Source organism: Anguilla anguilla, chromosome 16 (genome assembly GCF_013347855.1).
Source record: "Anguilla anguilla isolate fAngAng1 chromosome 16, fAngAng1.pri, whole genome shotgun sequence".
In the NCBI taxonomy this organism is placed as follows: Eukaryota; Metazoa; Chordata; class Actinopteri; order Anguilliformes; family Anguillidae; genus Anguilla; species Anguilla anguilla.
The window spans coordinates 2531787-2544751 of NC_049216.1; the positions used below are offsets into that span (position 1 = coordinate 2531787).

The 12965-nt window shown below is 41.7% G+C and overlaps 1 protein-coding gene and 1 long non-coding RNA gene across 3 annotated transcripts in view; both read right to left on the bottom strand.

Moving 5' to 3' along the window:
- Positions 1-12965, bottom strand: part of LOC118215112 (histone H2B-like) — a 195963-nt gene that overhangs the window by 99141 nt on the left and 83857 nt on the right. The gene's annotated exons all lie outside the window — the stretch shown is intronic.
- LOC118215130 lies at positions 3552-7561 on the bottom strand. Its single transcript, XR_004762770.1, has 2 exons — positions 7474-7561; positions 3552-4108 (listed from the first exon to the last, which is right to left on the bottom strand). It is a non-coding gene; the product is annotated as an uncharacterized LOC118215130 (long non-coding RNA).

The following is a 12965-nucleotide window of genomic DNA, read 5'->3' on the forward strand; positions in this document are numbered from 1 at the left end:
GACTGGCAAAATTCTAACCTGAAGACACAAATTGCAGTACCTACACACAAAGTACACAACTCTAAATCACACTCAGTTTTCACAATACAGTCGTCTCATATTAGTACAATGTTCCAATGCTTATTGCTAGACATGCAGATTGTGAAATAAAGTCAACATGTTTGCAATCCTGTCTCGTCACTTCCAGCAACATTGCCCAGGTGAGTCGCATTGCAGCATGATTGGTAATCCCAACATAAAAGGCTGTTTTACAGTACTACATTCAGCAGTGTCTGACAACATGGAGCTGCCCAATGCTGTTGGTATTGATGTACTGTAATAAATGTAAGGCTCCTCCAGCTACAAAATTCTAAGTAGACGATTACAGTGCACTTTTTATGTTGGCTCAACTCAGGTTCTTTGGATTACAAATTCTAAACTCCAGAGACAAGTGTTTTATGTGTTAGTGCAGAAAGCATAAATAAGTTCAAACTCATATTGTGCTATTCAGCTGACAAGACTAATAGGTACAGTGAATATTACACCATTTGAATAGAAGGGTGCCGATAAATATTAATGTATCATTAAAATTATATATATATACTTTTTTTGGCCTATTTGTATCATTTTATAGCTTTTATTTTTCCTCATAATATCCCAGTTGTCCTCAGTCTGAGAGTTATTTAGTTGTTTCATACACAGCATGAGCTGATAAATGAGTTTTCACTGCTGTTTATAATTCATATGAATAACAATTTTTTTTTTCTGAAACTATTAGCTGTTCTTGGTTTACTAGTAATGCATATTAGCTTTCAGCTTACATGTTGAAGTCTCCTGAGGCGATGTACTGTTCTACCCATAGGTGTTTGGTTATGTCTGGTTTAATTTTTTATTTTATTTATGTTTTTAATTTTAGTATTAAACTTTCCTAATTATTATTATTGTGTCTTTGGACCTGTCGGTCTCTTACAGTAAACATGAGCAGCTTGGTTACAGTTCATTTCCACTTTTGACACGGATTTGGTTTAAAATAGTCCATTTGAATGTTAAGAGGCTTGTGTGTAAAAATGATTTATTTAGAGTGTGGGTTGATGAACATAAACCTAATATAATTACTCTGTCTGAAACATGGTTAAACAGTAAGATTTCAGCTACTAGTGAAGAAGACATAGAAACGGCAAAGTTTTGCTCTTTTTAACGACTGCACTTCTATATACGTCCACTTTGCGTGTGTATCCAATGTTTTTATTGGCTGATGTACCTAAATGTCAATATATTCTATGTATATTTGTGATGATGTAAGCAGGCAGGAAAAAGAAGAAGGAAAAAAAATCCCCTAAGTTTGGGGCTGTATTGTGTGGACGTGTGAAGGTCTTTGTGAATTCTGCCTGTTGAAATGGGATCAGAAGGTACAAAAATGAATGTTCTCAAGGGTTGAGAGTCTGTGGTCATTGTGGGTATTTCTGTGGGGAACCCTGAAAAGTGCCAAACTCTCGGTGCTGTATAGGTATGGGGCGTGCCCCCGCCAAGGCGTAACTTGGCTGCATGGCATACCTGCCATCCCAATTTTACAATCCCTATTAGATTGGAAATCAAAAATAAAAAAATTTAAAATCATATGGTGCATTTCACAAACAATTGTCACAATACACTTCACAGACAACCCTGGCCTAAACCCCCACAGGAGCAGGACTAAGGCAACAGTGGCAAGAAGAAACTCCCTGTGGCAGATGGGAAGAAACCTCAGAAGGAACCAGGCTCAAGGGGGGAACCCATCCTCCTCTGGTCGGCTCAGGGTGCAAGTTTAATGACCTGCACGGTCAGTCAGTCAATGTTCACACTGATCAAATTAGTGGCAGCTAAGTGACAGTCCTGAGGAGGCGGCTCAGATGATGGGCGGGGCCGAGTGGCGGTGGTGGGGAGTGGCAGGCGGTGACGGAAGTGGGCAGGGTGGAGACGGCGACGAAAGAGGGGTCGGACCGCAGTGGTGGGGGAGTCCCGATGACAATCATCCTGATCGTATTTTAAAAGCTAGTGTTTTGCTAGTGCATGATCATTTACTGTATGTGTTTCTCATGCCTTCAATCAATATTTCGCCTGTCAGTTCTTTTTAGATCCTAAACTCTTACAAGTTTAGTTCTAATAATAAGCGGCTTTTGTCCCTTTTTCGTTCAAGAAAATATTACCTAGGGATGTTCTGTGCTCTATTAATGAATTAATAGAAAGTTTTGGTGTAGGTCTTGATCGGTTGGATCAAGTTGGCTTCTCATGTTCTTGTTCATCCAATTGCTGATTTATTTAATCTTTCTTCATCCACTTTGAATTACCTGTTATATGGAAGTGTGCTGGAGTCACTCCACTGCATGGAGGAGGGGACTCTCCCAATCTCAGTAATTAGACCTGTATCTATAATTTGTGCTGCAGACAAGTATTTTAGAAAATGATTTACAGTACATTCATTATCTTAATGCTCATTATAATTTATCCCCATTTCAGTCTGGCTTCAGACTTAATCATTCCACAACTACCACTCTTATAAAACTTACAGATGATGTGCTTTCTGCATCGGACACATGGAAACTTACAGAAGCCATTTTCATTTACCTGACTAAAGCTTTTGATTTGGCTGATCATCGTCTATTTTCAGATAAGCTTTTCTCCATTGGGTTTTTGAAAGCACTCTTCAGGAGGCAGGCGTGGACGTGACAGTGACTACTGTCCGCAGAGGACTTAACGAACAGAGCTACGGAGGCTACACTGCAAAATGGAAACCACTAGTTAGCTGCAAAAACAGGATGGCCAGGTTGCAGTTTCCTGTGAAGTATCTAAAAAAGCCTGCAGAGTTCTGGAAAAAGGGCTTGTGGACAGATGAGACCAAGATTCACTTGTATCAGAATGATGGCAAGAGCAAAGTGTGGAGGCCAAAAAGAACTTCCCAAGATCCAAAGCATATCATCTGTGAAACATGGTGGAGGGGCCTAAATATATTATACATATATATAATAAAATAAGCTAACATTAAACACTGGGAGGTCTTTGATTTGATAAGGTACCTTTTACAGCCCTGTTATTTCATTTATGGGTTGTACCCTGTACAACATGTAACAAAGAAAATTGCTCCATATATCTTTGGGATCATTATTTTTTTCTAATCTTTTGGTTGGTATTAATTCAAATGATTATGTTTCTATTACAATGTCCAACCATTTTTTGAATGCTGGTCTTTGAAATAACATTCTGTGTGTCTATTTTCATTTATGAATGCTTTTGTTACAAATGAATGGCGCAGATTAGAATATGTAGGTCTATGCAGTGCAGGAGAACAACAAAGGAGTGAGGTGTGTGTGTGTGTGTGTGTGTGTTGTGTTGTGTGTGCGTGCACATGTATTGTGATGTCTATTATTTATTTTTGATATGTTCATGTTTAGGAAAAAGTCCTAAAAAATGAAAGAAGCATTAAGAGTCAGTGAAAAAAGACAAGTAAAATGGAATAGAGAAAACAGACAATGAGAAGTGCAGAGTGTGACGAACCGGCTCGTAGGTCCGACACATGAAATCACGCGACAACCGAGTGAAGGAATAATAAGAATTTATTACGCAAAAACAAACAGTTACAAACAAAGAACTGGCTGGGAATGCCAAAATGTGCAGTGCAGTGAGTTGGCAAATTGACAAGCTGGCAAGCTACTACGCTGGTGAGTCAAAAAAAAGGCAAGCTGGTGAAAATGAAGAGAGAGCTCCAGCTGGTAGAACTCGCAGCCTTTTTAAAAAGCATGATCCCAGCTGACCACGGTTAAGCAATCCGCGGCCCCGCCTCCCAGCTGGAAGCAATTAAAGGTGATCGCTGGCTTCCACGAATGGCGTCAAGAGATTACCTGCTCAAATGAATATAAGAAAAAAGGTGAAAAAACACAGGGCGGGCGCCAGGCGTGACACGCCCCCCCCCAAAAGACGTCACCAATAGGTGGCGGCATGGCCAAATCATATTTTACACAATTCATACAATTCATTTTTTTACACAACAACAAGTTTTATTAATTGTTCCCTCCACCATCAGGCCCATCATACCGCCTCACTCATCATGTCACCTTCTGTTCAGCACCTCCTTTAGCTCCGGCTTTCTTCCACCCTGTGGTGCGCGCCCCCACAGGATAAAGACAACAAGACACACGCAGAGACACAGAGAGAAAAAACAACAGGCGGAGAGGCAAAGCGAGCTATAGGCCTACTATACAGGTGCACGGCTAAGAGCATCTGCAATTAGGTTTTCTTTTCCTTTAATATGTTTAACTTCTAGGTCGAAGGGTTGAAGAAATAAGGACCATCGCATTAAACGGCGATTGTGATTAACCATAGAACGTAAATATGTAAGGGGATTGTGGTCTGTATACACCACTAACGGTCCTGGCACCGAGCCGACATACACTTCAATGTGGCGGAGTGCTAAAATGAGAGCTAAGGTTTCCTGTTCTATGACCGAGTACCGGGTTTGACAAGGGATGAATTTTCGTGAGAAATAACCAACCGGATGCTCTACGCCCAAGTCGTCTGCTTGTAGCAAAGCAGCGCCAGCGCCTACCCCACTAGCATCCACTTGTAACACAAACGGACGATCGAAACGAGGAGCAGCAAGTACTGGCGCACTGCAAAGCAAGGCTTTTGCCGATTTAAAAGCCATTTCACATTGGTCCGTCCAGTGGAAGGAAACTTTGCCACGCAATAAGTTTGTGAGTGGAGCTACCACTGTGGAAAAATTCTCACAAAACCCCCGATAGTACCCGATCATCCCCAGGAAACGCATTAGCTCTTTTTTTGAAGACGGTACAGGGAAGTTGGCTATTGCAGCAACCTTACTTGATACCGGCCGAACTTCCCCTTGCCCCACGACCTTACCCAGGTAAGTCACCGTCCTGTTAGCAAATTCGCACTTTGCTAAGTTGATGGTTAACAAGGCCTATGCCAGGCGGTCAAACAAGGCCTCCAACCTTGTCATGTGTTGTGGCCAGGTGTCGGAACATACCACCACATCATCCATATAGGCCGCACAGCCTTCCAAGCCCTGCAACACCCGATTCATTAGCCGTTGGAATGTGCTAGGCGCATTTTTTAAACCGAATGGCATTACCGAATAGGAAAATAACCCATTATGGGTAATAAATGAGGAGATCTCCTGAGCACGCGGCGTAAGAGGCACTTGCCAAAATCCCTTGAGCAGATCTATTTTAGAGACAAATTTAGCTGACCCGACCTGATCTACACAATCTTCCATTCTTGGTAAAGGAAAACTATCGGTTTTAGTGACAGCGTTCACTTTACGGAAGTCGGTACAAAAACGATATGTCCCGTCAGATTTTCCTACCGAAATACAGGGAGAAGACCACTCAGAAAACAAAGGTTTAGCAATACCGTTTTTAATCATATAATCCATCTCCGTGTCCAAGTACCGTTGCTTGGGTAACGGGACTCTATAAAAACGCTGTTTTATGGGAATTGCGGAGCCCACATCAATATCATGAGTTAAAACATTCGTACGACTAGGGACATCAGGAAATAAACAAAGGTATTTTTGAACCAGGTGGATCAGGTCAGCACACTGTTCATTTGGCATGTATCTAAAATAATCCTCCAAAGACCGCAGGTACCTAGATTTTTTTAACTTTCCTCCGAAAACACCTTCTGCCAAAATGTCTTCCCCTTCCCCTTCATCACTGGTCGGGGACATATCACGACTGGCCAAGTCACGGCCCTCTGCAATCGGGGACAACAGAACAGATTGAACCGGAAGGGCAGGCTTGGAAGACTGTGCAGGCTCAAATAATTCCACAGAATGGTAAGGTTTAAGGAGATTAATATGACACAACTGTACTTTTTTTCTACGGTCAGGCGTAGAAATTAAATAATTCAAATCAGAAACAATTTTTCTACTTTATAAGGACCCACAAATTTGGCGTGAAAGGGATTATTAGGCATAGGTAATAACGCCAGTACGTAATCCCCAGGGTTAAAACTGCGAACCTTGGCCTTGCGATTAAACAAACGTTTCATTTTTGTTTGTGCCTCTCCCAGCGCCTTTTGGGCCGCAGCACAGGCGTGATACAGTCGGTATCGGAAGCCACTGTAATAATTTAAAATATTTTCAGGAGGTTTTGCTGTTTTCCATTCATCGGCTAACACAGCTGTAGGACCCAGAACCTCATGTCCGAAAACCAGTTCGTTAGGACTGAACCCCAGACTTTCTTGCGCAACTTCTCTTATGGCTAACAGAAGCCAAGGAAGACCTTCTTCCCAGTCTGCTCCCAATTCGGTACAGTAAGAGCCAAGAGAGATTTCAAGGTTGAGTGAAATCGCTCTAAAGCTCCCTGACTCTGTGGGTGATAAGCAGTGGAAATGTTATGTTGCACTTTTAGTTGTTTCAACGCTTTATGGAACTGTTTGGACATAAAGTTCGACCCTTGATCGGTTTGGATAATCGAAGGGATACCAAAAGTTGACATAAAAGTGGTTAATGCCCTTTGAATGGATTTAGTGGTGATGGAGCGAAGCGGATAAGCTTCAGGATAGCGAGTACTCTGACACATTATTGTCAGCAGATAACTATGTCCTGCACGGGAACGAGGCAGCGGACCAACACAATCGGCCAAAAGATATTGGAAAGGCTTAGACACCGCTGGAATGGGACACAAAGGGGCCACTGGTAAGCTTTGGTTCGGTTTACCCGTGATCTGACAGGTGTGACAAGTTCTAATATAGTCAGCGACATTTTTCTTTAGTTTTGGCCAAAAGAATCTTTGCATCACCCGGTTATAAGTTTTTCTAACGCCAGTACGGCCTGCTGTTTCGCCATGGGAAAGACGCAACACAGCCTCTCTGAACATAGAGGGAACAACGATCTGGACCACGTGGTCGCCAACAAATGTGTCTGTCCTCAAACCCCATTTACGGCACAATAATCCTTTATCTAAAAAATAGCCAGACTGCATGTCCTCTAATTTATCTTCTGAAACCACTTTATCAAACAGATCTTTTAAAGTAGGATCGTTCGCTTGTTCTTTAATTAGTGTCTCGCGAGAGACCCCGAAAAGTGAGACCGGAAAGGCGTCACCTTGTGCGCCCCCACTGGAAAACACGCCTTCCTTGACAACCGCATCAGACACATCTTTAACAGAATCAGTTTCGACTTTTATTTTATCATCACCGTTAAAATCAGTCCATATGTCAACAGCAGGAACTTCAGAGTCAAACTTTTCAACTGCAACAGGTTCGGTTTCACTGATAGAACTTTCTCGCTGTTCATTTAATTCAACAGCGGGGGTAGGCATAGCAATGTCTGGCATAGACCTTACTGGTGTAAGCTCTTGGGATTCCAAATCACCAAAGATAGTGTCCCGAAGACTATACAACAAGGTATCATTTTTATTTTCCACCGCACACTTGCGAGTCATAGAACGTGTAACGGCACATGAAGTAGCCTAAAAACTTTCGGGAATTGCTTACCCACTTCGTCTTCACACTTGTGCAGATTGTCTGTTACCACTGGGAAGAGTGCGCCACCTACCGCCTGGCCAGCTAGGTCATTCCCGAGCACAACAGACACACCTGGTACTGGAATCTCAGGACAAACTCCCATCACGACCTCTCCATTCACCAGTTCTGAAGACAAAGTAAGCATATGTAATGGAACAGTTGTATATCCTACCACAGTCTGAATAATAACACTGCGGCCAGTATACGAGTCCGCAGAGAAAGGTAAAACGTTAGCCAATATTAAACTTTGTGAAGATCCTGTATCTCGCAAAATATTCACTGGCTTCTTATTTTTCAATGAAACTACTCCACTGGAAATGAAAGGAGTGTAATCAGAGGCTTCGCCTCAAATTAATGACTTGTCTTTTTGATCAATTGAGCGAGGAGGAGAAATTAGCTGAGAATTTGACTTTACCATAAGACCGACATATTTAGGGTCTTTACGGTTTTTACTAGGACATTCGTTTATCCAATGTCCTTTTTCGTGACACCCATGACAGGAGCGAGTGAGGATCAATTTCCCATCAGTGCCAGCTACTTCTTTCGCCTGGGATGAACTGCCTCTCTTGGAGGTAGACTGACTAAAACCAGACCCGGAAGACTGCGAACGAGAATCAGAACCCCCTTGGAAAACCCCCTGAGAGGAACCACCCTGGTGGGAACCACCACGGAAGCCTTGATTTGCAAAACTACCTTTCCTAATAAGAACGAATTCATCGGCTAATACTGCCGCTTCAGTTGCGGTACAGGTTTTACGCTCAGTTACGTAGGTGGCAACATCCTCTGAAACAGAATTTTTAAACTGTTCCAAGGTTATTAAATCACGCAGTTTCTCATAAGTATCAGCTCCAGTTGCATCACACCACCGTGTGAAATGGAGTAACATTTCACGGGTCAACTCTACATGGGTTTTACCCTCTCCACGCCTCCATTTTCGAAACTTTAAACGGTATGCCTCAGGCACCATCTCATAACTTTTCAAAATGGCTTCCTTAACCGCATCATATGGCAATGTTTGTTCCTCACTGAGAGCAGAATACGCTTCTTGAGCTTTACCGACCAAGACAGACTGCAGCACAACTATTTGATCGTTTTCAGGCCATTTACAAGTTTTTGCAAGTCGCTCAAATAAAACAAAGTGTCCGGATCTTTCTCTGAAAATTTAGGAAGGAGTCTTAAATTACGTGCAATGTCAGCGTGATTACCCGCTGTCGGATTCAAAGAATGTCTGAGAGCTTTGCTCTTGTAATCGGTCACGCTCTAAGGTCAGATTAGCTTTTATGCGGACTTCTTCAAGCCTCAATTTCTCCAATTCAATTTCTTTTTCTCCTCGTTTCATTTCCATTCTTTCTTTTTCTTTCTCTCTCATTTTTAATTCTAGTTCACTTTCTTCTAGTCTCATTTTTAATTCTAGTTTTTTTAATTTCAAAATCATATTTCATTTTTTTCAATGGAGTCTGTTCCTGAAATGACGGTTCCGGTTCTGACTCAGACCCAGACGCGGACTCAGATCCAGATACCGGATCCGGTACGGGTTTTTATCCAAAACACTATACCCTGTTCTGAGGCTAGTTGACGTGCCAGATCACACAACTCCTTTCTTTTGTGTAGATGTGGGAGTACCACCCCAAAAAACTACCAGTTATTTTAACTCTGCTTTACTAAAGGTCAAAAACACTATCTGAAGGTTCTTGAATAAAAATTTTTAACCTTCTCACTCTCGACTTTTGTCATGTCCTGCACCATTATGAAATTTTAACACTGTTTTCACCGCTTTGAAAAAATGAACACTACATTGGGATGCCATCCCGCCAAGTTACGCCTTGGTGAGGGCATGCTCCATACCTATACAGCACTGAGAGTTTGGCACTTTTCAGGGTTCCCTACAGAAATAACCACAACAGCCACAGACACTCAGCCCTTAAAAACATTAAATTCTGTACATTCTGACCCCATTTCTACAGACAGATTTCATAAACAACTTCACATGTCCACACAATAAAGCCCCAAACTAAGGGGATTTTGCGCTTTCTCCTTCTTCTTATTCTTCTTCTCATTCTTATTTTTCCTGGCGCCTATCCCACTAACAACATGTCTCCCCATTGGACATTTTACCGACACCAGCCAAATCCTCACCTACACCACCCAATCAAAAACGCGCATACACACGCAAAATACCCATACCTTTTTATTCTGAAACATTTCCAGTTTAAACGGCTAGTCCGCCAGTGGCCTAGTGGGCAAGGTCCCAGTCTTAGGTTCAAGCCCAGCTAGGAACACGTTTCTTTCACCTGCTGTTACCCTCACTAATAATTGTCTACTACTTCTCAATTATTGCTTTTGCACCATATCTACCCGCTGTTCACCGAACGTATACACTGCATTATGACGTACCGTCTGCACGTTCAGTTATTAACCGGCTACAGTACTGCAAAGCCATATGGATTCAACGGGAGCTCTTCTGTGCTTACTGGCCTGTGTTCTTCTTTAAAACCACGGACAGGTTTGCTAATGATATTTCACGCATTGCATAGCTATGTCATGGTGCTGCACTAACAAAGTCACAGACTGGTAAACCTCCGGTTGAAGGATTGAATCCCACCTCGCCCTCAGGCAGATACTTTCCTCTTTTACACTAACGTTTTCTTACGCTTTTATATTTTCTTTACCAAAACTCACTCATGGCCACCCATATACATTTCATGAAGGCAAATGTATTCCTTTTATTAAAAAGTTACACCAGTTCACCACTCTGCCATTTCTACTAACTATATTTCTTCACTTGGCTACCGTACAAAAACTTCTTATCAGCAAACGCCACGTTTCTAGATTCATGTCACCTCGCCCTGTTCTTTATCTAGCCACATACAAACAATTACTACATATGTATGTTCTGCAACTCCCCATTAAAACATTACATTGACAATCATGACTCACTAACTACTAGTACTGAACATGACAAAAGCACACCAGTGCAATAGATTTCACGTTACTTGTCAACTGTCAACTCTTTCAACCAGCTTCAGATAGGGCCGCCTGACTGCACGCTCATTACTGACTGAAAACCATCCCACAAATTGAATTCTTTATTTTCCAGGGCCAATTTAACAGTATGGTGTCTTTATCCCAGGGGGTGTCCAATCTTATCTGAAAAGAGTTTGAGTGTGAGTGCAGGTTTTTGTTATAGACCAGTCCTAAAACACCTGGTTCTATTTGAAATTGAAAACCAAGAATAGTTACTTAGTTGAACCAGGTGCATTAGTGGTGCTGGACTAAAACAAAAACCTGCACCCAACCAGCCCTTTTCGGGTAAGACTGGAAACCCCTGCTTTAAACCAGTGGTTCTCAAAGTCAGTCCTAGGGCTCCTGTGTATACTGGTTTTCTTTCCAAGCACAATTGCAATCCCAGAATTTAAAAAAGCTGTTAATTTTTTCTTCATTAGAGGCTTTTCATGTTTAGAGGGATTATTTCTCCTCTCAAGTGACATTATGTCAGGAATAGGCATTTATCCCATGAAGAATAAACTTCTCATTTTCATAGTATAATTATTTTGCTATACTGCTATTTTTTAATGGATAAAAATAAAGGCAGTGGTGAATCAATAGCCTCCTAATTAGGTTGTTGAGCATATGCATTCATGTTCTGTCTTAAGAGGCAGGTTTGGCTCGTTATCATTTGCTATGTCTTTGAATAGAGGCTAGATGTCCACACTTTCAGCAATTAGGAGCTTACCAGTGCATTACACCTGAAATTGCACCTCCATCCTCATGCTAAATGGAATTTATTAAAGCCATTATGTACTGTGGCAGGAGCTGGAAATGGCCAAATGTATCAGAGTATTTATTTGACAACTATCAGATCTGTGAGTTTTGTGGAATACTGTAAACACAAAGCGGAAGCATTCCGCCATATGGTGGCCTTGTGATGCTACTGCAAGGGACTGAACTTCAGAGGTTGAGTTTCAAGGCAGAAATTGACAGGTTCTCAAGAGTCCACTGAACTGAAAGTAAATTACAATGGAAAAAAGAGAAAAACCATCAATGTCGTGCTTCACCTTGTGTGCAAAAGTGCAGTGGGTCCATCTTGTTTTTGGTATCCTTGAGTATTAATGACAGCACTATTCTCTCCAAAAAATCAATTGCAAGTGATGTCAGAGTGATGATGCTGGCTTTTTAATATGATTAGACAGTACAATTCTTTAGAAATATGTGGTCACAGTGTAATATCGATCAATGAAAGTGCACTGACCTGTTCTTGATTGTTAAAACATCATCTGGATTATTTTTAACACATAGCAATTTTCAGCCAAATCTCTGGCAATGCTTAAAACATGAGAACAACTGTGGAGGTGTGCAAATGACAGTTGAACATATTACAGACTGCAATACTTTAAGGCCCAGGTAGTTCAGTTTAAAACTCACTGTTGCAGAGTTTAAAAGTCTGGCTTGGCAGGGCATTTTTTTTAACATATTGACAGGAACAAATTTCAGCCAGGTACACGAGGTAGACAGGAAAACATTAGGTCATACAACATTTTCCCACTGTAACAGGATTTAGTACAATATGAACCATGGAAATACCCACTACACAGCATGCAGAAGCATTCTCCAAAGACTCACTATAGCCGCGTTTCCACCAAAAGTACCCGGAACTTTTAGTCCCAGGAACTACTTTTCAAGGAACTAAAAGGTTCCTTCAGCCCATGGTTGTCTGCGTTTCCACCGCGGCCTAAAGTCCCGCGAAGATTAGGCAAATTAGCCCACTGACGTATGAAAAAGCGACGTTGTCGTCGGTCCATCTGTCCTATGATTTCTTCTGTAACCCCATACTACCACCGAAGTAGCCTACATTATTTTCTAATAACCGGGACAGCCCGGAGGGGCTTATTCCACTTATATACAACGGGCTACCAACAATGACTGTATATGGTTACTTTTGTATTTATTGATTTTTATCGATTTAATCACCTGGAATTGAAATATTCTTCTGCAGCCGTTTGGGCATATTTTACCGTTGTCAAGCAAAACTGCCGTTGGTAGTTGAACTTGGACCGTTGTTATGCAACAAATAGGATATAACAGGCCAATAGTCAGATTGTAACTGTTTTATATATCCTCTCAAGCACATTCATTATGTTTTTATGCGAACATTCACTTTCATGTCTTGACATCCGAGGCGACAGAATGCATTCACATTTTCAATATAACTGGCAACAACAGCAGAAAACATGCACACGTTGTAAACAATTTGCTGTTTGATTACTTTCTCATCGTCAATTCCATGTAGGCTAATCGCAAAATGACAAGAATAGAACGAAAACTCGGACTTGCGTGAAAATTTAAATTAGTAGTGGTACAGCCACCGTTCGCTTTCCTTCGAAGTTACTGCTAGCCGAGCAGCGAAGTGTGCCGTCCAGATGCGAACCATGCACCATAAATTAGTCCATAGTCTTCCTGGTCTT